Source organism: Podarcis erhardii, assembly GCF_964252035.2.
Source record: "Podarcis erhardii genome assembly, chromosome: 5".
NCBI lineage: Eukaryota > Metazoa > Chordata > Lepidosauria > Squamata > Lacertidae > Podarcis > Podarcis erhardii.
This window is the reverse complement of record NC_138509.1, coordinates 65,963,408-65,990,829: the sequence shown is the minus strand read 5'-3', so window position 1 is coordinate 65,990,829 and position 27,422 is coordinate 65,963,408. Positions and strand designations below refer to the sequence as shown.

The 27,422-nt window shown below is 39.8% G+C and overlaps 1 protein-coding gene and 1 long non-coding RNA gene across 2 annotated transcripts in view; one reads left to right on the top strand and one right to left on the bottom strand.

Moving 5' to 3' along the window:
- Positions 1 to 27,422, top strand: part of GPC1 (glypican 1) — a 199,084-nt gene that overhangs the window by 126,638 nt on the left and 45,024 nt on the right. The window lies entirely within an intron of this gene.
- Positions 1,752 to 27,392, bottom strand: LOC309341839. Its single transcript, XR_014156582.1, has 3 exons — positions 27,317 to 27,392; positions 27,074 to 27,127; positions 1,752 to 2,211 (listed from the first exon to the last, which is right to left on the bottom strand). It is a non-coding gene; the product is annotated as an uncharacterized lncRNA (long non-coding RNA).

Genomic DNA, 27,422 nt, shown 5'->3' with positions numbered 1-27,422 from the left:
TTTTCTATTTCTCTAGTTTAATGAAAGACCATGAGGCTTACTAGGTGATATTGTGCAGGTCAATTGCACTTTGCTTAATCCACGTCGCAAGGTTGTTGTGAAGATAACATATGGAAGATCTTTGTATGCTACCCGGAGTATACCTTGGAGGATAATTAATATGTCTAAAAGTTTACATGTAATTGCTGTTTATATTTCTAGAGACAGTGCTAAACGGCATGGTGATAAAATTGTTTTACTTGCAATTATTTATAGTTAATGATATTTTTAATTACAGAAAAATCAAAGTACAAAATACAATATTAAATTCTCATTTAAAAGTAGCTTCATTGTAATACTTACAATAAATCTTTTTAAAAGATTTGTTAAGTCAGAAGATTAATGTGCCTTATTTCCCCAAGAATTTGGAATGATTTTCATTTGTGTGAAGGACAGATTAAAGACTTATACATGAACAAAAGAAAATCTGAGTTTGAGATGCTTGAGGAATTATTTCATTGGCTGGAGGATGCCTTATATGCTACATCCCTATCCAACCTATCTTTTTGTTTGTTCTTTTCTCTGTTTATATTGATAGTTTAGTTGTCATTGGAGAGGTTTCTGTAAATTACAAATAAAAGTAGCATAATACAGAAAGAAGATGCACTGTTCATCTGATATATTATGAATGCTAAAGTCTTTTCTTCGAGTATGTGTGTGTGTGAGAGAGAGAGAGAAAGTGAATGTGAAAAAATGATGAAATATGACAAAATATTTTTGGTAATTTAAGAGCAGCTATAGTTTTAAAAAAACAGTCCACTCACTCACCCCTCCCCACTTGTAGCTTGAGACTGTAGCATAGTGCAGGCTACACTGCCATGTGCAAGGAACATACTTTTTTCTTCCTCTCTTCAAGCTTGATGAAATGTTCTGTGGAACCTGAAAGCTTACTTTTGTGCTTTATAGTTAATCTTAATAAATGTATTGCATTACTCTCCCTGTTTGGATTTTCTAGCGGACCAGCACATCTGTTTTTGAGAAGAGGGAAATTAAAGAATATTACCATTTCTGAATTATGCTTTGCAGATATTCTCAACCCCAATAATGTGACTGGATGTGTACAAGTTAGGTTCTGATCACACACTGAATTTTAAATGCCTTTGTAAATCTCTCCAAACAATGTGCTGCCATATATTTGAAGATTATGTCTTCAAGAGAGACTAAATAATGTTTAGCGGAGCTAAATTAACATACTTAAAAATATCTCCCGTATAGAATAGCACACTTCTGTACCATAATGTGTTGTGTGCTTTCATAGGCCTTTGAACTTTAACTCTAATTTTTTTTGTGGAGTATGATTTTATAAATAATTTCTGTCCTTGCAGACTATATGTTGCTTTCTTTTCTTTGACGACTCTTAAGTACTATAGTTTCTGTGAGATATGAATGAAAGCATGTTGGATCAGTTCTATGAAAGGTTGTTACATTAAAATGTACTTCGTAAGGTGATAGATACATATTTTGAGCCCCCCCCCAAAAAAATTCTTTCTGAAAGACTAAAATCTCCTCAATTTTAGTCTCACAACTTAGTTTCTTAATTTCAGCTACTAAGCTTTAACAAATGATATAGAATTGCAAGCTGTGTACAGCAGTGTTGCAGGGCAAAAGCTGAACATCTTGCAGGGGTTTTTTTAATAGCTGTAGATTACATTCAAAGTCACATTATTTTCCTGACCACAGGTCATATAACACAAGCAAGTGTACAGATCAAGGATACATTGGGTGGTATAACTTAGTTTGGAGGTTTAGTTATAATTCTATTTCCTCAGGTGCACAGGCCCATACTTTTCCAAGTTATTAGCTTTGGGTTTTTTTAATCCTGATAAGGTGGTATTGAATTTTGACATAGTCTCTGAAGCATCTTCTCTCCTTTGGTTCCAGAGTTTAGTAATACAATGCTGGGGACTAGGTATAAAATCTGAGTTTTAGAAAGCCATCTTGATGTGGCTGTGCAGGGTTTTGATCTCCACAAAGCTCATTTTCAGACACATGCTTCCCAACAAAAGAAGGAATCCAAGGTGCATGTGTGAGTTCACTTGAAGAACAGCTCTGAGAAGGTCAAGAGGCCACACTCTTTCATCTAATTGAGTTTAGAAAAGGTTATATCAGGCAAAGGAGAAGGTGAGGCAGAGTCATAACGGATGAAAATCATAGCCAGGCTGTACCTTTGTGCTGAAAAAAAATCAAATTTTGCACCAAGAAATAAGAACAAACATAAGAAGAGCCCTACTGGATCAGACCAAACTCATTCATCATCCCATTTCCCACAGTGGCCAATGAGTTGCCTGTGAGAAGTCCACAAGCAGAACATGAGAGCAATAGACCTCTCCCACTGTTGTTCTCCGGCAATTGGTATTCAGAGGCATGCTGTTCCATTTTCAGCAGGGTTGAAACAGAGTGCTGGACCAGAAGGAGTTCTAGCATGACCCTGCTGACAAGCACCAGAGTGCTGCACCAGAAGGGGCTCTGACACAACCCTACTGGTGTCCCAATTTGGGGGATGAAAATTAAAATAATGCTGATGCTTATTGAGACCTGCGCATGCACTGGACACATTGCTCTTCGCTGCAGATGATGGAGGGCAAATGCACATGCCTGGGCCGACATTTTTAGGAAGGGAGTCTAAAGAGCGGAAGCAAATAATGATGACAAGAGATAGGCCTCATTGATAATTAAAAACCAGCAAATCACTAAGTCCAGATGACATCTTATCTAAGAGTTTGTAAAGAACTCAAATGTGAGATTGCCAATCTTCTGACATGTACCTCACCCCTAAGATCGGCCTCTGTGCCTGAGGATAAGAAAATGGCCAGTTTAACATCAGTTCTGTAAAAGGAATACAGTGGTACCTTGGATTACATATGCTTCAGGTTACATACACTTCAGGTTACAGACTCAACTAACCCAGAAATAGTACCTCAGGTTAAGAACTTTGCTTCAGAATGAGAACAGAAATCGTGCAGCAGCAGGAGGCCCCATTAGCTAAAGTGGTGCTTCAGGTTAAGAACAGTTTCAGGTTAAGAACGGACCTCCAGAATGAATTAAGTTCTTAACCCGAGGTACCGCTGTACAGGTTGAATGCAAAAAATTACAAGCCATTTCACTTACCATCTGTTCCCGATAAAATAGTTATAACCATTATTAAAGATTAAATGAACAAGCATATAGAAGGACAAATTGTCCTCAGGAAGAATCAGCATTGGTAAATCCTGTCTGTGAAATCTTTTAGAGCCAACAAGCATGTGGATAAGGGTGACCCAGTAGACATGGTGTACTTAAACTTTGAAAAAGCTGTGTACTGTACAGTGTCCGGGTTGCTTATGCATCAGCCAAAGACCGGGAAGCAAAGGGTAGGAATAAATTGATGGTTCTCACAGTGGAGGAATGTAAGAAGTGGGGTCCCCTAGAAGTCAGAATTGAAACCAGCGCTTTTAAACTTGCTTATAAATGCTCTGGATTTGGGGGTAAACAGTGAGGTGAGCAAGTTTGCAAATGATACCAAAGCATTCATGTGGAGAATATGGATAGAGAGAAGTTCTTCCCCCCGCCCGCCCCCCGCCCCACTTCATAATACTGGAAGATGGAGTCATCTGATAAAGCTGAAGTGTGGGAAATTGAGGACAAAGGGGAGTTATTTTTCACACAGCAAATAGTTGAGCTGTAGAATTTGCTTCCATGGGATGTGGGCATGACCACCAACTTAGATGGCTTTGAAAGAGGATTTAACAAATTCATAGACGATAGGACTATCAGAGGCTACTAGTCACATTGCCTCTATATTTGCTTCTGGGAAACAGGATGTTGGATAAATTTGGCCTTTTGTTCTGTTCAAGCAAGGCTCTTCTTACATTCTGGCCAGCCACTGATCTTTCCAGAATTTCTCTTGGGAGCCTGGGATCCCTCAACCCCCAGATATTAATGTTTTCCCACATCTGCCTTACACACTGATGTATGTAATGGGAAAGCAGTGGTTTGGGGAAAGTGAACAATGCAGACATTGGTCTGTTTCACAAGAGTCACTGAACTGCCTGGGAACTACCTTAGAAAAAGCAGAGAACCTGTTAAATGTCTCCATTTGAACTGTTTACCACCAAGAATTATCTCCAGAACATAAATTTTTTATGTAAACTGACCCACTGTGTTGTAAGGAAACAGTTACCCCTGATGAATCTCTGACTTAGAGAGAAGCTGAAAATTGTTACTTTTCAAATGAAAGACTTGTAATGGCTCTAAATAGAGCTGGCCAGTATATTTGCTGTAACCTCCTTGGTCTAATTGTTAGTTGTTGCTTTAGAGCTGCCTCTGGGTTTTAATTTGTGCTGTGTATGAATACTGCCCCTTTACTGTAAAAACCACATGCCTCTTGCTGCAGATAAATTTCCTAGACCTTATCAGAGTTCTAAGAATGTCCTCATTCCCCACCCCACCCTTTTGCTTTAGACCGACCCATCTCTGAGGTTCCTTGCTCCCTACTGAGCATTTTTGTCACCCCGACCATAATGTTTCATTCTTAGAACGCCACACAATAGAAGCTCACTATTTCAGTGGTTATTTGTAATGGAATCTATTTTTATTCTTTCATACGATGTCTTACATGTTTGGTGATACTTTAGATGATGAGAGAGAGAAAGGGAAGCCTTGTTTTAGAAACCTATTTAATTTCATATATTTAGGCCTCCACTTTAAGTTACCTCCTTCCTCACCCACCCCCTTTTTAATAGCTTGGGCAGCATAACTAAATCCATGGTTCTTGGAATTAATGGAACTTTCCTTTTATATATATATATAAATGTTGTGGTAGTTGGTCTAATTTGTTTGCTTAAAACCACAGCCTTCACAAAGAGGTGGGGAAAGGGGTACATAAACAATCATAAGGATGAAACATATCATCCAAATATAATTTCTCTTTGTAGCATAATACCATGTTCTGTAGCATATATATCTTATTTGTCTATGTGTGCGTGCCATGAGCACAGACAAGCTTATACATAACAAGCTTGTTGGTCTCATAAAAGAGAACCACTTTAGTCAGAATAATTTTTTTCAGCAAACCTTCCAAGAATTCCAGCTGAAAATCTAGGCACTCCCAACAAAGCTGTATAACACAATGCCTTCTGGGAACCACACATGCATCTATTTACGTATTTCCCTTTCAGATAAACTGTGGGCATAGCCTGGAACTGGAGGGCTGTAGAAGTCTTCCTCAGCTGGTAGAATATTGTATTAGAAAGATAAATTTCCGAGTATTTCAAGAAGTAAAAATAGCATATTAAAAATACACCTATTCATCAACCATTCTGACCTATAAACTGATTTGTTTCATGGCTGTACAGTATTATAAACAATGGGTAGGATTCATCTTGTCCCAACAGGGCAAGGATTTCCACTTGCGCAGTGGAACACTCCTCTGCTTCTCCTGTGTGTGCCCTGAGGCCTCCCCAGATCTGCTCCAGAGGGTTAGTGCAATCCCTAGAAGAGATTTAGGGAGAGCACGGATAGGGAAGGAAAGGGTGATAATGTTCCACTGTGGAAACAGAAATCTTTTCACTGATAGAACAAGAGACTTAGTGCCACATTGGATTACATCCGATGCTGTTCAGCTCATCATACGTTGACATCATTTTTTCACAGTTCTTGTTTCAGTTATTTTGGTTTGGGCACTGAGACAGCTTTGGTTGTCTTTTTCCTATAGAAAAGGGGGCACATGTTCCAATCTTGACCATGCTGCCCATTCAGAAGGCTTGAAGTTGGTGCCCATCACATGATGGGCTTGGCCTTAAACCTTACTTTCTTCGTGGACTGGCTGTGTGATTGAATTTCCCTCGAGGAACTCTGTCATGCATGCAGCCAGCCCAGCCATGTCTCGAGCTCCCCCACACCTGACGTCATGTGGACTCATGCTGGGCCAGTTATGGCCTGTGTGCAAGTCCCACCCATGCCTTATAGGATGCAAAGGGTGCTGAGGTCATTCCATCAGCTATAAAGGGTCAGTAAACCAAGGTTTCGTGTTTCTGTAATGAAAAATATATACTTGTTAATATCACTCTTGTAAAAGGTCTGTTGAAAGGGTGGTTCTTACAGAGATGTGAGTATTTGTTTGAGAGTGATAGCTCTCAGAGTAAAGAAATTTTGAAGTTTTAGGATCTGCAGTCACCTTAGCCATGGTTTCTGAAACAAGGATAGCAGTGAAGTTTCAGGGGGAACAGTGGGATTCCAGTCAGGAATTTTCCAAACTGCTCACTGGAAATACCACATCTTATGAAAATGTACCAGCATGAAAAAATGTAGTAAAACCATTTTGTAATATTTTACAATAGTAACCCTTCAGAAGTCTACTCTGCATTGCACAACTGGGTGTTTTCCTTGTTCTTATTAATAGAAAGGAGGAGAAATATTAAATTCCTTTGAAAACTGAAAGTTTAGATTTCTTATACTTTCACTAATAAATTCAAGATTTTCATATTAGTAGGATTTGGTGTTATTCTGGTTTATGAGTTCCAAGCAATTTAACCTATAATTCCCTAGTAATAATTTCAGAGGTCACTAAATTATGCTGGTATACTTTTATATAATTATATTTTTTATTACTTCTCAGAACTCATATTTAGCCCTCCCCAGAGCCCACCCATGTTCTGGAGGTGTAGTTTGCTCCCTTTGAGAGTGAGTAACATCTGTAAATTGTAGTCTAATTATACATAAATCAAGTATATATAGCTCAGATTGTCCATATACCCAACATTTTACAACACTGCTACATGAATCAAAGTCGGGAGCTCAGTCAAGGTATGACTTGCTTTTGTGCTGCGATGCCCAATTTGCTGGGATCCAAAGTACCACACATACAATGTTACACTTTTGCACAAGAGCTTTCTGAGTCCCATTCTGGTAGCAACCCCCTGCAGTCCCCCAAAAGACCACACCTAAAGTAAGGGGCCTTCAAGAGTGGCAGTCCATCAAACCACCAGAAGGACTGTGTACACATCATCTTCAGGCAAAAGTACACATTGGAGGGAAGGAACTGAATCTTGTCTAATATTAGTTACAGATAGGTAGCCGTGTTGGTCTGCCATAGTCAAAACAAAATAAAAAAATTCCTTCCAGTAGCACCTTAAAGACCAACTAAGTTACTTCTTGGTATGAGCTTTCGTGTGCATGCACACTTCTTCAGATGTGTATCTGAAGAAGTGTGCATGCACACGAAAGCTCATACCAAGAACTAACTTAGTTGGTCTTTAAGGTGCTACTGGAAGGAATATTTTTTTTTTTTTGTCTTGTCTAATATGTAGTTAATAGAACTTGTGACAATATTCATGCAAGTATTATTGGCAAATAAGGCTTTCATGTGATCTGTGAATCTGTGGGAGACTGTCAACCTATGGATATCAAGAAAGGCATCAAGCGTTGTTTGTTTGCATTTTATATCTGCATCAGGCATCTACATAAACTTTTTGGTTTAAGGGAAACACCACAAGATGCACATTAGCATAGTTAATGGAAGGTTTTCACAGAATTGTAGAGACTACATTCTGTTCTTTTAATGCCAATGATACAGCAGATAATAATGAAAAGTCATATCTGTAAGAACTTGCAATTTGTACATAATGTGCTGTAACCTAGTGAACAATTAATTCTAGAACAGAAGTTCAACAGAAGTTTTTAAGCAGCCCTGATTTGCCCTGGAAGATGCTCCAATTCAGCTTCTTTTCTTGAAAAACCAGAAAACTTATAATTTTCCAAATCGTGGTGGGTGGGTGATGCCACACTGTGGGTTTTGTATAACCAAACCAGCAGACGTCACCTAGTAACATGAATCATGATGATACCATAGTGTGCACAAGAGGCTGGGACAAAAACAGTCACTCAGCTCACATAAACAGATGACCTTTCTGGGTCATTTTCCTGACGTGCAGAATGGTGTCATTGTGATGCATGTTAAGTTTAGGATTGAATCAATGGCCTCATGGGTCAGAAGGAAGCTACTCACTCAGAATATATAGTGATACAATTTTTATTTTATGTTTTTGGTGGTTGGTGGTATGTGTAAGAAGAATTGCTCAGATTATTCAGAATATAAAAACTTAATTAAATGCACAAATAAAATAATCAGCATACTGACATTAAGATCAAAAGTTGTGTCCAACACCCCAGCATTCTAGACTAGCAAGTCATCCAAGTGATTTATGTTTGGATATGACAAATACTTTAACAGGGTCTAATAAAAACTCATGTTTTGTTCAGAGCTAAGCCCTGTTTCTCTTAACTTTTTTAAAAGGTCATTTCCTTTAAGCATGGAAAAGAGTTAAGTTGTTTTCTCTACTTAGTTTTGACTCAACACAGTAAGAATCTTACTTTCTTGATCTTTTAATCCAAACTCACTGCTTTTCATCAGTGTAGGAATGAATATGAAGCTGAAAACTCATAATCTTGCAAATCATAGTGGTTGGTTGGTACCACACCTTAAGCTTTGTAAAATCCAAGCATCTATACCTCAGGCTGCACAGTTCAAACATATATACTACAAATTTAGACCTTAAATAGCATTAGGTTGCTTTTGTTTTATTACCCTGGAGGAAATCATACACACACATACAGTGGTGCCCCGCAAGACGAATGCCTCGCAAGACGGAAAACCTGCTAGACGAAAGGGTTTTCCGTTTTGGAGGCGCTTCGCAAAACGAATTTCCCTATGGGCTTGCTTCACAAGACGAAAATGTCTTGCGAGTTCCTGCGGGGTTTTTTTCCTCCCCCCCCCCTTTTCTAAGCCGCTAAGCCGCTTATCAGCTGATCCGCTAAGCCAATAAGCCGCTAAAAGCCGCTAATAGCGGTAATCCGCTAAGCCGTCAATGGGCTTGCTTCGCAAGACGAAAAAACCGCTAGACGAAGAGACTCGCGGAACGGATTAATTTCGTCTTGTGAGGCACCACTGTATTCCAGAAAATACAGAAACATTAATTGCATCTGTCATCTTGCATAATTTTCATTTAATATGGAAGGGAGGAGTGCAGGATGCAGTCTGCTAAAGTACACCATAAAACAGTTTGACTAGTGGAGGAGATCATGACAAATATTTAATATATAAACATTGATTTTTATATTTATTGGAAGGTCATTTGAAAGCAGCATGATTTGTTTCAGTAAACATATTTCTACATAACACGTCTCACAGCTGTTAACATCCAGCTGTTTCTGGAATGTGATATTCCTTGTTCTGTGCTGTGACTTTTGAGGATAAATTATGACATATTTTCCAGACAGCTAATTAAGAACAAATAGGCTTGTGCTGACCAGTTATGTATTCTTCACTGCTGAGAGCTGTATATAACTGCAGCCAAATTAAGTATCATACAAGCCAGTCCTACCATCATAGATTACTCATTTAGTCTTACTTGGATTAGGCAGCACTCAGCAGGGCTGTTGCTTGTTCTTATACAAGGAACCCACCCATGGCTGGAATGGTGAGAGACTTTGCCAATGGAATCCATCCCAGAAAAAAAGAACGAGGAGGAATAACAAAGGAACTATAAGTCTGTGCAGAATCTTGAATTTTCTCAACACTCCCAAATAAGAGCTTATTGTAACATAGCAAAGTGCATTCTCATGCCATAAAAAAACATAGGAAGACAGGCCTGCTGGAATGGACCCAAAGGCTTTCTAATCCAGCATCTTGTTTCCCACAGTGGGCAACCAGATGCTTATGTGAAGCTCACACGTAGGACGTGATTACAGTAGTTCTCTCCCATTGCGACTGATAAGCAGAGGCATGCTGGCTCCAATTCTGGAGGTGGTATACAGGAGATAGTGTATCATAACTAGTAGCTATTGAAAGCTTTATCCCATTTTTAAGCCGACCAAGATGATCAAGGGTCTGGAAACCAAGCCTTTTGAGAGAGCTGAGTATGTTTAGTCTGGAAAAGAGGCGACTGAGAGGCGATATGATCGCCATCTTCAAATAACACATAGAAGATGGAGAAAGCTTGTTTTTCTCCTGCTCCGAAGGGTAGGACCCAAACCAGTGGCTTCATGTTAAAAGAAAGGAGATTCCCACTAAACATCAGGAAGAACTTTCTGACAGTAAGAGCTGCTTGACAGTAGAAAGACTCTCCACTGGTAGGTGGTAGAGTCACCTTCCTTGGAGGTTTTTAAGCAGAGGCTGGATGGCCATCTGTCATGGATGCTTTAGTTGAGATTGCTGCATTGGAGGCAGTTGGACTAGATGACCCTCATGGTCCCTTCCAACCCCACAATTCAACTCTGAATATGACGTACATTGGATTTTTGTGTAATGTGATATGAAGCAAGTAGTTAAGGCTATAAAATGCTTGGTGAATGAAAAATGTTGTATAATTGACCAATGCCTGCTGTAACTCTGGTGCAGAGGAAGTGAAACAAGCCACAGAAAAATTGGATGACACCTTTAATTCCTAGTCTGATGCATGTTTTTGCTCTCAGTTGGATGTTGGCAGTGTTCGTATAAAACCACAGTCAGCAGATTGCAAACACAACAGAGCAGCTTTCACTGAGATGGAAACACTCTTTAAGGCCAGGTCTTAAAACAAGACCACACACACGCTGATTGCTTTGGGTGTGGCGAATTTATTTTGATGTTAAAATGTCACCAAACATTTTGAAATTATCTAATATCATCTTGTTGATTCCCAGTGTCATAATGAGTCGTACCTATAATATTCTTTTCCTGATACTTCCTTCGTGAAATAAAAAAGGAGGGTCTGTGCACCCAGTTAAGCACAACTGAGCACACTTTGTTTACCAATATTCTCACCATGACTAATGGGAGAGCAACTGTCATTAATCCTAGATGAACACTGGTTGAGCATTCTCACCAGAATGTAATTCCTGAATGTACCAAGCACAACCAAACTGAGTAAAATAGGTAAGTGATTAGAATTTTACATTAGACTCAAGGGCAGGGCAATCCTACAAAGGTCTTCCAGTCGACCTTCCTGGGAGCTTAGAATTGCTCTCTGATGATAGGAAATTAAATGCTTTAATAATTCTACCTTTTATTTTTGAAGATCTCAGTTCATTGTGGCCAAAGAATTGACAGGTTAAGTTGATACATATATGAAATTCAGCATCCTGCCCCATTACTTCTTCACCTGTTCGCTGTCACTTTTCAAGAATTTCTCCTTTTTGTGCAATTCTTAAAGGCAAAGGAGGCAACAAAGAATCTGGACTGAGCAACCAGGTTCCTAGTCCACAGCTCCCAAGCCTATTCCTTAGCACTCTGTCTCTTCTACCTTCCCTTCATGTGGATTTCTGAATTGCACAGCACTGTCTGTCTTGCCCATTTGGGCTCTTTGCCCTTCATGTTGCCTGCTTTCTAGGGTTTTTTTCCTAGTTAGCATTCCTCCTTAGCCTTCTTCATGCATGAGCTCCTTCCTTAGGACCTGTGTTAGGTGTGAAACCAAGCCACACTGACCACCACTTCAAAGACTGTGGGTTTATTACTGCTAACAGCTTTGTTCCCTGAGCAGTTGGTATCTTTATGAACCTTCTGTGAAATCACACCAACTCAACCAATTAGTGTTGGAAACTTTACTACCACAAGAACAATACTGTATAGAATTGGATAAGCAGCATCTACTCATTAGTTAACTGGAATGGGGTCTTTTTCTTTCATCATTGTAGAGTATATACAGTCGCTTTTTTGGGAAAGCGTTATTGATCTTTTTGTAGAAGTACATTAGAAGATTCCACTGTGAATACCACAGAACAACTTTGGGATGCAAGTGGCCTGGGGAACTATGAGATCTATTAATATAACTAATGAATAGAAACTATGTAATGTCAAGGTTATCCTGTTTTGCTTTCTCCTCAATGACTCGCCTATATTGGATCAAATGTTCAGGTAATACTATGTCATCCCCCAACTGTACCATTCCTCCTTTGTGGGCACAGGAGCCCCTTCCAATGACTAGCTGGTTTCAGCCATGCTGCGCCTGCTGAATAATAATAATAATAATAATAATAATAATAATAATAATAATAATTTATTTGTAGCCTGCCCATCGGGCTGGGTTTCCCAGCCAATCTGGGCGGCTTCCAACAAAGATTAAAAATACATCAAAATGTCACACATTAAAAACTTCCCTGAACAGGGCTGCCTTCAGATGCCTTCTAAATGTCAGGTAGTTGTTTATTTCCTTGACATCTGATGGGAAGGCGTTCCACAGGGCAGGCGCCACTCCCAAGAAGGCCCTCTGCCTGCTTTCCTGTAACCTCACTTCTCGCAGTGAGGGAGCCGCCAGAAGGCCCTCGGAGCTGGACCTCAGCATCCGGGCAGAACGATGGGGGTGGAGATGCTCCTTCAGGTATACTGGGCCGAGGCCATTCGGAAACGTAGAATTTTTGGCTTATTTTTCTGTAAACTACTGACTTTCATGCCACCATACTACATTGCTTTTGAATCACATTTCCATTTTGAAAGCAGTTTGCCATTTCATGGTGAGCAACTGCTGTATCCAATCAAATACTGCTTTCCTGTTTATTTATTACATTTGTGGCCTGCCTTTTCACCAAAAAGAGCTCAAGGCAGCCAACAACAATCAGTGAAAAAACAATAATATAAAAATTTAAAAATAAAATAAAAAACAAGACAAGTAAAACATTCATATAAATAAATAAAAGCAACTAGTTAAAAGCAGTTGCGACATATTTAGAGATCGACTTAAGACATAAAGGCCTGACTAAATTTTTAAAAAATTGTCTGTTGGCTACCCTAGGCATATTTATTCGGGAGTAAAACATATTGAATACATTGGAACTTTCTCTAAGGATAGACTGTTTAGGCTGCACTGCTCCCTTTGGTTTGATTAGTTTCATGGTCTTTCAGTCTTGATCCAAGTCTACAGCAGCGTAAGAAATGCTGACTAAATCCTACCTGCTCTGTGATTGCTGAGTGGTGAGAGAAAGCTGGTATAGATTTGTAAAAACAAAAACAAATGGTTCATGCTCCTCAGTTAAGAGGTGTGCTTATGTGATCATTTGGAACGAGGATGCTTTAGAGAGCAGAGGTATTGATAAGATCTGATCTTTTCAGTGCAGTTTTTGACAGGGCTCCTTCAACTTCCTGCTTTTATCACTTCATATTTAGATACATTCATCGTCATGGGAGAGTCCTTTTTGGAACTTGGAAGAAGGGCTTTCGGCAGCTTTGTGTGGGAAAAGATTGGAATGAGAAAATATGCTTCCAGTTTTTGTAAGCGTTGTTCTTCATGCGAAAAAATGTTGCTAGTAAAATATTGTCTGCTTCCCCCCTTCCGTCTTTAAGAATGCATTCCAGAATATCCCATTGTACTAGAGAAATATCATATTCTCCCTTTGAGCAAACCAATATTGGCCGGATTAGCAGCTGAAGAGAGCAGTTTATTAAATGGATTCCTGAGACTATCCCACCCCAGCTGTATTGACAAGAAATTATGACTTGGGTTTAAACAACACGCCTTTGTTTTCTGAGCATGATCTATAGCTACCATTGAAAATAACCAAGTGATATCATATTGTCGAACAAAATTCCCTTAGCAACTGATTCAATATTTATGGGAATGGGAGGCCAAACGATGAAAGCCAAACTTGCTGCCGCTGCATCAACTTTGTTACCATACCCTCATTTGGCTTGGGCTTATTTTGTGCATGAATTGCTGTAAAAGCTTTCACCATTCATGAGTTATTACTTTGTGCTGCTTGTAAAAGAGCAACTTATCCCATTTTCACTTAACAGGCCTTCATAGGGCTGTAGCTTGTCTGAGAAGATAAAGCACTTATGTTTGAAAGAGAAGGTACTTCAGGGGAAAGCATTCCATGTGGGTTTGGTGTACCTCCAATCACAATCATTTCCTTTGTAGGATAAGGAGGAGATAACGCTCCAAAATATGATTGTAAAGCTATATTTGGACTCTGTTAGTTGAAAATTAAAGTTGGTTAATTTACATTATTCTCTCTCTCTTTGTTTCCTGATTATTCTAGTAATTATTTGTGTTAATTGTGAGAGATTGCATTGCAGTATAACAAAATTGTCATCTTGTGGTTCACCTGACCGTTCCTGTATTCTGATATTCTTTTTCATCAATCAGTGGGGAGTTAAAGGCATTATTCAAAACCCTGCTATTTCCTTGACAGTGGAGGTTTGTGCCCAACAACTGCATGACATGGGGAGAAATTCAATAGGGAGAAATTCACCCCTTACCACAGAGCTGCAGTGATGTGAAAGAAACACCTTCTGCACCACTTGAATTTCTTTCTACATTTCAGTTGTTAAAGGTTGTGGAACCACAATCTGGAAAGGAGTTGGCAACCCTAATTTGATGGCTAAGCAGAGGACTAGAGTAAATAAACGACCACTCAGGCCCCTAGTAGCTATACTGTTTCATATTTCTGTCAACAGTGTCTGGATGGTAATAGCTAGCATTATGGACAATCACAAGTAAAGCAATTACAGTCTCTGCTGTATATATTTGAAAAGGCACAATCAACCAGGATGTAGTTCCCATTCCTATCATTCCAGTGGAGCGTCTTCAGTAGGACTCCCTATAGATCATACCCATAATCTATCTATTTCCAATAATACTATACAATTATAGCGGAAGTATATTATGATGTGGCTTCCCTTTAAGAAAATACTTGTTTGTTTCTTTTTAAAAAGGGCACCTCCCTCTGAAATGGGATATAAATGACCAGCTTCAAAGCCAGAAAAAAATAGTGATTTTCACATACTGACATTTCAGCTTTAGAAACCAGTGTTTTTATTGTATTTTTTTCATAATTTCTGCCTTGTCTATTTTGTGTAAAATTATAAGCATTGCAAAAGTTCCGCAAAAATCTCTAATGTTTTGGTAACTCTTCTCTTGTGCAGCGATTATGTGTTAAAGGATGTTTGGATTGTTATACTTGTATGGAAAAATTGCTGCAATCATCCACTTGTGGTGGCATGGTGTCAATAACCGGTGTTTATAGCTTGGGAAAACCAGAGTCAAATAAAGTTCTTTGGGCCCTGAGCCAGTAGAGATTAAGACACTTGATCCTTTGTGCCACCCTAGGATTTCTAAAGCCACTTGCCTTAATCTGCTGCATTGGAAAGCAAACATGTAGCATCAAGAAACAAGGAGGCGACAAACATTACTAGATTTTGTCAAGTTATTATCCAGATAAAAGGATGTGATGCCACTTCTTTCGCCACATACAGACCTCCTCTTTCCATTTCTCCTAGAAGTGAGAGATCTAGGAATGGGACTACTGGTTTAGTTACACTTGAATGAGAGGAAGCATAGATACCTGTGACATTTGCTGTACTAACAGACCCTCAAACAAAGCATTTTTGAAGCAGACATCCTTGAAGTTGGCAGCATAGGTACTAATCCTGCATCAGATCTAGTTCACACATTTTTTAACAGGCACATTAATTTTGAAATTGGATTTTTGCACATAACATCCTTGTGTTTGGAAATGATTATTGAGGTTATTGAGAGAATTTGTATTTATATTTTGCACAGGTCAACTAATTATTTGCAGAACTTCTGGATTCTTCCTCAGGCAGCTGTTGTCTGTTAAGGTATAGCCTCCTGGGGTGTACAGCCTTGCCCAGAATACAGTGCACAGAGATGGCTCACCCTCCTTTGGGACAAGACAGCACAGTATCTTTGATGCTTAGTAGAGCTGTACTGTTTTGTAACTGCCTAAGGACATGGCTCAAAGACTACCACTTATGTTGCCTTGTTTTGTATAGCTATCTGTAGTCATGAACACAGATGGAATAAAAACCTTGCAATTTCCTGTTGCAAACCCACTAAAGAATAGGAGAGCTTCTTGCAAAATGCCTGGTAACGTTTACACACACTGAGTGCATGAGGTGTTCCTTTATTACCAAGAAGTGTATGGAATAAGAAACCAAAGGAAAATTTCCCAAGCAATGGCTAATAAACCATGAATCGTCTATAGGAACAAAATTTATCCTGTCAAATAAATCCTTAATTACAATAGCTTCCATCCATATGTCACTTTAATTCATCTCAACGTGAAAACATCCTCATCTTTATAGTACAGCTTTCCTCATCAGATTGAAGGAATGATCTAAATGAGTATTCTCTATCTTGTTTACTAAATTTGTCCCAATAAGTACAAATACTGCGTAGTCAATTACATTCTTCCAAGCACTTCTTCAATTACAGTAGGTCAGGGGTTGCCATCCTGGCACCCAGAAGGTTCCATGAAGGCATCCAGTGGTGCCCCTGGCAGGTGTTCCAGCATAAGGTTGTCAGGGCTAATTTTGTGCTACGCCATGCCCCATGACAGCCATTTAATGTTATGCCACACCTCTTTAATGGCAGCCATTTTGTGACTGGTGCCCTCAGCACCCTTTCAGAACTTGAAATGTGTTTTTGAGGTTCCTTAGTATGAGGGACCAAACACTGACATTCTATTGTGATTCAGATTTTATTTCCAGGACTGTCAAACACACTTCATGGGTGTATGTCCAGAATCCTTTGTGGATTCTGCTTCTTTTTTCAACAAGACTGGGAGATATACATCTAATCAAACCAAACACAGAGGAGACCCATTGATTTCAGAAGGTCTATTTTGAGTATGACTAACATTGGACAGCACACAGTGGGTTGAATTTAACTAAGTCCTGTTCATAATAGATCCATTGAAATGAGTAAACCTAAGTTAGTCATGACCATTAACTTCACTGAGTTGGCTTTTTGTAGCACTAGTGTTGAATGTTTTTACCTGTTGCACACAAGCAAACTTTGGAGTGGGGAGCTTTGAAAGATGTGGGGGAACCAAGAGCTTCATATAGTGTGCAGATATCAATAGCATGGTGTGATTCAGTTGTAAACAAAAATGTAATTATTAGATCCATCCAAGTATATGAAGCTGCAGAATTACAGTGGCAAAGATGGGGTTTTTTGTTGCTGTTCTTGAACAAGTTAAGTTTCCTGATTTTCCCACAGCACCCTCCTGACTTTAATTAAGGTTATTCTACCTAATCTACTTTCTCTTGCAATTACACATTTTCTTCCCATGACTCATATTCTGAATATGACCTTTGGCATGCAACAGTGCAAGTATCAGATAATCTGCCTAGAAAGAATGTTCTGCCCATCTGCATGTCATTTCAGTAATACAGGGGGGCTGTTTTATTGTCCATTAGCAATAAATTAATGACGTATGTACCAGTGGTTCTCAGGGATTTTTTTTAAGAGGGGGATAAATATGTTCATACATAGATATAATCATCATTGCTCCCATTTTGAAGATAAGGGTCCAAAATCTAATAATACTGAAGACCACAGTCTTAGACAAGATACTGTATATTATTCCTCTGTTCCTCTGTATTTTTTTCTATCTGTGCTGAATTTGCCTATAAAATTGAACTTGCGTACACCAGTCAAATAAAGCAGGCTGTAAGCGCAAGATGGAAATAATCCCTACTCCAATATTTACTTAAATTTTGCTTTGAGGAAAAGGTGTCTCATCATCTCCAGCAAGTTTTAACTGTGGTCATGGATGATGTTTGGCAACATCTGGAGGTCCCAGTGTTCCCCATATCTCATGTGAACAGTGCCTAAGGCTGCATTCCTATACACATTTTTTCTGACACTAAGCCCCATTGCATTCTGTGGGATTTGCTTCTGAGTAGACATGTGTAGGGTTGCTCTGGAAATCCCATTGTAATCAGCCACATTTAGTTCTAAGTAAATGCAGCTATCCTCACAAAGGCAGCTTTCAGCAACCTCAGGAGTTGGAGAGGCAGTCATAAGGACATGGGGACAACAGCATTTCACATTGTCATCAAAGACAATCACAGAAGGCGGCTTAATGAAAGTAAAAATTACAAATCCTGGTTCTGAGTGTGGCAGCATTGCTTTGGCCAGATTCCAGGTTTCCTGTTGGCAGGCCACTGTATCATTCCTACTTAAGAAATTTATTTCTATGCTCTGGACTGTTAGACACCATCTTTGGGGTGTGGTAGGTGAGGGTGAATTGAATTCATGTTCATAATTTTTTTCCAAGCCTTTCACAGATGGAGTGTAATTCTTCGCCCTCCTTTGCCTAGCATTGCCAGTTGGCATGTCTCTTAGATTATTCATTGTCAGTGCATTTGGTAAATCCTCCTCAGCAGGTGTTGAACATTAATATAAGCCAAAGGTATCTGAAGAGAGTTCCAAGCTCCCCCGCTGGTCTTTTCATCAATTTTCTGTGTCCCGGGTCACTTAGTATCACTATACGTGTTTGCAATTTTAATGAAGTTTCTAAAGTAATGCACATAGAATCCTAATGCACACATATTCAGAGGCAAACTGAAATTGCTACATCTTGCTTTCCAAGATGTTTGAGTATAAAGAAATAATTCTATACTCCCTGTATATGCATGGATCGCTGCAAATATATATATAACATGGGGTGGGTGACTCCTTACATATAGAAATAGCAGGTGAGACGTGTAACAAAATGGTACAGTGTTGAATGTTCTAGTTAATCAGCTGACCATACCTTCTGTTAGAATACTCCATTTTATAGCAGTGGTTCCCAAACTTTCCTCCCTTCATGGACCATTGTGGCAATTGTGAAGCACTTGGCTAGATTCTGTATGATTTTTAATTGTATTTTTATTGCTTCTTTGGTTCTTTATATATTTGTATCCCACAGGGTTCAAATTGTAATGCAATAAAATACAAGAAATAAAAAGAAGCAATAAAAATACAATTAAAAACCAATATGAATATTTAATGGAGCCATGCCACAAACCACCTGAGTGAAGCTGACGGACTACTTGTGGTCCATGAACCACAGTTTGGGAATCTCTGTTTTGTACCAAACGATGTGTCATTGCAAACAGCTGTTTTTCAGAGGGAAGGAACAAAAATTCTCTCATAATATTTTGAACCATGTTATTGTATTAAAAGGGGCTATTTTTCTGGAGAGTTTATAACAGACTTGCATGGCGAATCAAAATAGCAATTAAGGACTGTTTGTGCTGTGTAGAGGCTGCTAGTTGATATAAAGCTATATTCAAACATTCCTTCTGTCAATGGTGGGCCTGAGATCTACTAGGCTGCTGCTTTTTCCCATTTCCTTCAGCCTTACTTTTCAGTCAGGACAAGGAGCATTGCATCAGTTAGAAAGCACGCTAAATCCAATCTCCCAGCACAAACCAGATGACAGGAATATAGCCATATATCTGATTACGCTTTGATTATGGAACTGTCATCAGTTTGGCAGTCTGTGATTTTGCAGATGTAGTTGTAATGACCATGGACAGTCTTGTCTGCAGTGCCAACAGGACCTGACGGGAGCAGTTCTGGAGAGGCAAAGGGGCACACACTGTTATTGAAAGATGACACTTTCCCACCCTCCAGCAAAATGAAATATAAATCTGTGCAAGCCGTAAAGAAAGTGAACACATTCATTGTGCAGAATTCAGTGTGACTATTCTTAAATTGCTTTAAATATGCCAAAAGCAAAAAAAAAAAAAAAAATGCTATGGAACAGGAAGGCATGTACCAGTAATAGTAGCTATTAGCACTAACATAGTAGAATATAGAAGTGATAAGGTATTCACCCATAAACTCATTTTTGGATATTCCCGTACTCAAATGGTTACTTGAAGACAGTAAATGTTAGGGACAGGTTCCAAAGAGAGGACAATTTTCATGCAGCTGTGCTGGCCTTTCTTCAAATGATGTGCACACTTTTCTTTGAAGGAAAAAGGAGTTTGCGTCCAGTAGTGTGCATCTGCGTAAAGTTTCCCCCCCTGCCCCTGTTTGTGCAAGAAAAATAGCAGAAGTCTGTTCCCACAGGCTGAAGACTTTCCCTGGATCCTAGCCTAGGTGTCACATTTTAAATCTTCTTGTAAATAAAGTAGAAGTATAAAGCAGTAGTAGTGTGTGTGGCTTTCCTAACTCTACCCCTGCGGGTTGTGTGAAGTTGAAATAATCTTTGTGTGAATAATTGTGTGTGTATAAAATGGCGCGCACACGCACACACTTCCCCAGCCTATACTAACAAGTCCTCAGACTATACAGAAAAGGCTAGTTCTTCTAAAGCAGGCTTCTTCAACCTCGGCCCTCCAGATGTTTTTGGCCTGCAACTCCCGTGATCCCTAGCTAGGAGGACCAGTGGTCAGGGATGATGGGAATTGTAGTCTCAAAACATCTGGAGGGCCGAGGTTGAGGAAGCCCGACCTAAAGTAAAGGTGGGGAGATGGTACTTCAGCTGGGCATTCTCTAACAAGTTTGCGCTGTTTAGACTTCCAGTCTGAAGGTTTAATTTGGGTTGAGCATTCCTTGAGTTTCCTCTTCTCTTCCCCACAAAGGTCCCCTGAGACATTAGTCTCGGGATGTTATTCAGCCTACTTACCATGGAGTAAATTTCATTGAATTCAATTAGGCTAACCTCTGAGTAGACATGTGTAAACTCTGTAAGAGAAATCAACGTGATTTGTCTTTTAAATGATCTTTCCCTATTTCCATTGTTTGTATGGTTTGGATTGCCTAGGAAACCATAATAATCTTGTTACAATAAAGATTTAATCTCTCTGTGGTGCTAACGTTAGTTCAGAAAGTCAGGCTCAGATGTGCTGGTTTTCACAGTTGGAATATATTAGTTCAGAAATGCTCAGTTTATTGTGAGTGGGTTAGTTCCAGTTCCTTGTAGACAGACCTTACAGGGCCTGATGGAGGTAGGCTTAACACTTGCCTGAATACTGGGGAGAATGAACACCAAGAGGGACCAGCTGCGCTGGGCAGCTGCGGTCAGTATGCAAAGCTAGATTATTATGATATGAACAGATGGAAGGAGCTTTGAAGAGCTCCAAGTTAGGACCAACACAGTTGCTTGCAAAAGGACCACAACCAAAGAAGCAAGGCCAGCTGTAGCAATCCAGTTGACAGCTGTCTGTCATAATCCCTTTTACTCTTAAAGAACAGACAACTGTGGCTGCATTCCTCTGCATGCTCCAAATTAAGGCTTGGTTGTTTGATCTTTTACCCAGGAATTCACTATTCATCTGTCATTTAAATTTATTCTGGTCTTTGTGTTTTCTGCAACTGAACAACAGCATTGCAAATTTAACCAAAATGTGATCGTCACCTCCCTGCTTTGATTTTTGCTTTGTTTTATATTCTCTTTTGACACCTGTTTCGTAGTTGCTTATGTCTCCCTGCTTGTTTCAAGTAAGTGTCACAGATCTTGTTGCAAACTGGCCAGATTCAGATAAATATTGGACATGGAAATTAAGACTGCAATCCTGTGTATATATATTTGGGAGTAAGACATATTTTGAACTCCGTGGGACTTATTTCTTATGTGATGTGCATAGGCTGAAGCTGCACAGCTGCAGTCCTGCGCATGTTTACTTGGAAGTAAGCACGGTGGAACACAGTGGGACTTAATTTATGAGTGGTGCAATTTCTAAGTAATTATTCAAAGCACAGTGCTGCCCAAGATAAAAGCTACCTAGGGCATGATAACACTTTTAAGTCCTATTGATTTAAACTGGAGAGATTTGAAGCATGATCTTAATTCTGTCATTGAAATCAGTGGGCTTCAAAAGTGCTTAATTTTGCTGGAATGTGCCCCTAATGTCTTTCAGTGAACTGATTCTATTGGAATAGTAAGTAACTTTCTCAGTTACACAACTCTCATTCATATAGAATAGCTTAATTTTCACCTCAAAATTACACATTATGTGGATTCTATTATCCTTTTCTCTACTTATTGGTTAGGGGGGTTTTTTTGTTGAGGCAGAGGGAATTTAATCCTGAGCAGCCTAGGACATTTGAGCAGAAGGCTTCAGAGAAAGAGATTGCGTTCCCTTTTCTCCTTTTAATGGTTTCCAGTTCAAACCACACCCCGCCCAAGTTTCTTATTCACTTGTGGGCAGCAAGTGGAAGTCTATGGGATGCCTGTGTCTTCCGCTTATCACTCCCTAGTGAAAAACAACTTCCAAAGGATTCTTTTTAGCTGAAAAACTGACAGAGAAAGAGTTAACCAGTGTTTTCTGTATTAATTCTTAAACATTCACTAAAAGCCTTTCTATGCCTCCAGGCTTATGCAGACCATTAAAGAAAAAAATCTTTTTGCTACAGCTAGCCAGTGATCTAAGATTTTTGCTTTGACATTATTTTTATTGTATTTATATCTGCTATATAGATCTCTGAAATTTTTCTTTTTGGAGCGGCAGCATAGAAATATTTTTTAAATTAAATTTAAATAAATAGAGCAGTGGTCAATTCTTGTTGAAAGGACACATTGTTAGGCTATTCAGACAGTGACAACCGTGAAGCTTCCAGCATTTGTTTGAACAGTGATCATTGTCTCAGTCAGGTAGAAGCCAAAGCAACCTAAATCTCTGCTTTAATATATTTGATTCATTCCTATGGCTACAATACCCACTCCCTGCCCTGCACAGTGAATCAATCAGACTATAAGTAAGTAAATTTAAGTAAATTGAAATTAGAGGTGAGGCAAAACTTATCAGAGAAAATTTTGAGATTGTTTCTCTGAGGAAAAATATCCCCCGGTAAAAGAAGTCCCTGCTCTATACCTTCCTTGGATATTTTGCTTGTCAGGAATGCATCCTTGAACGGTGGTAATACCTCTTGCTTGTCTGGATGGGACAGGTGTGTGTAGAATCTTCTGAACTTTATGTGGATGTGATGTCTCCTGCTTTTCCTGTTGTCACACCCATTTTTGACTCTGACCATGGCATACCCTCCAACACAATGTGGCCCAAATCCGGGGGACCATCTTCCAGGTCTGAAATTCTGTGTGAATTGCGGACCTATGGAATTGCAGACCCAGAAAACTGCTTTGGGGGCATGGTGCCCCAAAACACACATTTGGGGGCAACACGTGAGATCTTGGCCCAAAATCATGAGATAGCATGGTACCCAAAATGGCTGTCATGCTCTCGCAGGCAAAACCCCCAAGATGTCCTGTTTTTTCTCAGGGCAGTGATGCCATGGCCATCACTGGCATCACACCCACCCACAAACCCCCACACCAGAAGGTTGCCTATGAGGCAGTGCATCCCTGGATCAGAAAAAGGGTTTCCATCCCATGCCCTAAAACAGTGGTGAAATAGTTTCTTTCGCTCATGCCCCAATTTGCAGCCCACAAACAGGTGGAGAATTTCAAGAGTTTTCTCCACAGCTTTAGCTGGAATACAACACACAAATGCTCAATTGTGATCATGACCATGAAATTTTTATGTCTCACTAATTTTCAACAGCACATGACCCATGCTTTTATGTTTTTCTGAACATATATATTATGTTCATATAACTTCATATATTAGTTTCACATGCCAGTGCATAATTGATATTTTTGTTATTTGAAAAAATAAAATCATATGCCTGTTTACCCTGAAACACTAAAATGTGGCTTCTTCATGGGTGATGTGCATTTTGACGGAAAGTTTAGAAAGAAATTGGTGGTTTTATTTTTGAAATGTAAATGCTTACATTGTAAACCATATCAAGAGAGACTCAACTGCAGTCAACAATAGAGAACTCAGCTCTATTCTATAGCTATGAATGACCCATGAGAGCATGCCTAGTATCCAGCTTATTGTTTTCAGAATGCTGATTATGTTTGTAGAATGGGTTTTAGAAAGCTTCACTAGATCGAACTATTAGTGTGCATGTCACTTTTGCAGCATAAACAAAAGTAATTGGTTTCCAGCCCAAGGAGCTTACACTGTCTACAGGTTGACGGTGGAAAATGTGCAGAGAGAGGGGAGGGTTGGGAGAAACGGTTGTTTCAAAAAAGGTGAATGTAAGAATATACTTGTACTTTCTTTGCAACTGGGAAAGAAGATTGGGGGTGAGTGAGTCAAGGAAGTACTCAATAAGAAAGCACTGCAAAGCCCCCTAAGTGGTGGGATGGTTGTTGGAAGACGTGAATGTCATTACTATAGAATGAAACATGGACAATACTTCTAAGTGGAAAGAAGTTTAAAAAGGAAATAATACTTATGCGTCCTATTCCATAGGGTAATGGGAAGTGTTAGACATCCTGTAAGGTAAATGGTTTCTGTGAGAATTTGCATGAAAATCATGGAATTGCCCCCACCCAGCCAAAACAAGAACATGTGATCCTTACGGGAGTGGATAGCCGCTATCTGACCTCAGCACTTCCCATGCTGAGGAGAATCATAGAGCCTGGACTCGTTTAAAACAAATATAGGGTTGTTTTCTTTTCATTTAGACAGAATAATGTAGAATAAGCTTTTCTCATGTTCTGGGTCTTTTAGGTTTTATTGTCTATTTGTTCTGCACAAATTAATTCAACATGTTTCTGAGCCAGAAGAGGCAACTCAGCTCCACCAAAAGTCAATATCCAATTCAGTAGCAGATTCATCCCCCCTCCCCTTTCCGTCTCCTCCACTAATAAAACATATTAAAGTGCAAGGCAAAGAGCCCCCATAGGGAGAATTTAATCTCTGGCCTCTGGGAGCGAGGTATGGAAAACCTTGGGGCAGACAGCCTTGAAGAAACAATGAGATTACATTATCTCCCACTGCTGCTATTCGCTCTTCCCATTATACTGAGAGCTGGGTTGGAATCCACCCCCCCCTCGCCATTTCCTAGAGTAGTGGTTCCATACCATGCCTTGACTATTTAAAATGGCTGGGGGTGAGAGTAAGGAACATTCTTTTTGCATTTCTCTTCCTCCTTCCAGCTGTTCTTCACATAATCAGAATCATAGAAATTTGGAGCTGGAAGGGTCCACAAAGGACATTTAGGCCAACCCCCTGCAATGCAGGAATCTTTTGCCCAACATGAGGCTCAAGCCCACGACCCTTAGTTTAAGAAACTCCTGCTCTACCAACTGAGCCAGTAAATTGATATATTTTTAAGTGCTGCACTGCCTTAGGGTAATAAATATATTTCAGGGGCATGAGTTTTGTTTATTAATACTGCATATTGAATGATATTTATCAAAACTTTCTGCTAAAAAAAAACACCCTCATCAGTCTTCAGAGTTGCTTAAAAACAATTTAATGGCCAAAACACTACTTAAAGCTCTTAAGAAACCCCTATAAAATCAACAGAAAGCACACTGTCCAGCAAATGGATGAGAAAATAACATTGTTTAAGTCTGCTGCCTAAGAGACAATAAAGTCAATGCTCCACAGATGTGTCTGGGGAGCATGTTCCACAAACTGGGATCCACCACAGGAAATACCTTATACCCCAGTAAACACCTGCCTAACACCTGCCTTCAGGAGTGGGCAACTTCTTGCAAGAGAAGGCAATCATCCATATCTGTGTTCATAACTCCAAAGCAATTCTGATATTATTGCATCAACATACCACCATAGCAATTTTCACGACTAGCCTAAGAAGCTGCCAGAGCCAGACTATTGGTTCATCCAGTTCAATATTGTTGGCATTAACTGGCAGTGGTGTTTTGCATGCAGTCATGCTCTCTACCACTGAGCTATGGCCCTTTTGCGTTGCAAGACGTGTCTCATTGTGAATGGTCCCTTGTGAGCCTTGTTTAACAGGCAGCCCTGTTTAGGGAAGTTTTTAATGATTGATGTTTTAATGTATTTTTAATCTCTGTTGGAAACTGCCCAGAGTGGCAGGGGAAACCCAGCCAGATGGGTGGGGTACAAATATTATTATTATTATTATTATTATTATTATTATGTCATATTCCTAGCTGCTCTTACTATTAGTTTCCCACCTTGTCAAAATTAGAAAATGGCAGCAGCTCCCATCCTGTCCCATGTTCCTCCCCACCTTCCCAGTCACAAGGTAAGTTTGGGAAAGGAGAAAAGACGTTTGAGTTATCAGGCTGTTAGCTGAGCTAATCACTATGTGGGTCAGATGTCAGAGAGGAGTTTGGTTCTGTACAATATTTTTCCAAACAGCAGGATTCAAGTTAGATCATCCTTGTAGTAAGGTTCTTCTCTGGATTGCAATAAGGGCTGCAATGCTTAATTGGTTTGATTAATTGTTTTTAAGATTTTTAATCAACTAAATTAAGAAGCATTTGTCAAACTGCCTGTGAGGGCTATCACTAATGGTGGACTCTCTTCTGTGCTGCTTGCCATGTCGTTCTGTTGTGGAGCAACACAACAGAAAGCATTTTAACCAAGTCCCTGGCATCACTATGAAAAGGTTTACTTTAAAAAATAATAATACAGTGGACCCTCGAGTTATGTACTGCTCTGGATACGTAACTTTCAGGTTGCGAACGTGGCAAACCCGGAAGTGTATACTTCCAGGTTTTGCCATGCACGCATACATAGAAGCATTCTGCGCGCCATGTGCGTGCGCAGAAGCGGTGCCTCCAGTTACTGACTTTTCAGGTTAAGTACAGACCCCTGGAATGAATTTAATTCGTATCCGGAGGGTCCACTGTAGTTGTCTCAAAAATTTACTATTATGCACAAAAGGTCCTATTTAATTTGGAACAAACAGTGTGAGACTGATACCTGGCTGTCATGACATGGGATCCCAGTAAATGCCATGACCTAGGGCGGATGTCAAGCACAGCTTGCGCCTATGCTCACATCCTTTATCACTCTGCTTACACAGTACATTTTTCTGATATCCGAGAGATATAAATCAGGAGTGCCATACCTGCGTGCTGTAATTCAGAAGTGCCATGACTCTGAAGCGATCGCATCACGTGCCCAGCTGACCTCAGCCAGCTTAGTGCTGAGTCTACAGAAACACGTTCTCACCGTCACAAGCGCAATGTATCCACAGTTGCTTAGCCGCAAGATGTACTCACAGTTGCAACTACAAGGCCAGTTACGCCTAGCCTGGCCTGAGGTCAAGAAGTAACTGTCCTGTAGCCAAGAAGAGAATACCAGACTTTGTCCATGCGCTTTGTCCATGCGCTTTCCTGGCCAAGATCATGTGTTTGTGTGGTTTATGTGTTTGCTACAATTCTATAAATGCTTTGTGCCTGCTTTGTTCAAGGCTCGGTTATTTCTGGAATTATCCTGTCGTTGCCTTCAAATGCTGCATCTTAGAAATAAACTTTTTTTTACCTTTCTACCCGTTGTCCCTTATCATTGGCCGGGACAGCGTTTTGGACTTTTGTTCTGGTAAGAAGACAAATGAAGAAATCACATATTGGAAGATGATATCGAAAGACCCCCTAAACCCAACAAATTAATGAATGCCAGAATCTTGTTAATATTTGTGGTATTAAGGGGAAGATTCCAGGGCAGTGGACAAATACAGGCTAAGCTTCCTTTCCAAGCCAGGGCCTCACCTGGGATAGAGCATACCTTCTAACTTTTTCTGATTGAAAACTGGGATGCGCTCTGGGCGAGTCATGTGACGCGCACTGTACTCTCCCCCCCCAGTGCTTTTTTTGCAGCGAGAGGGCTGCGT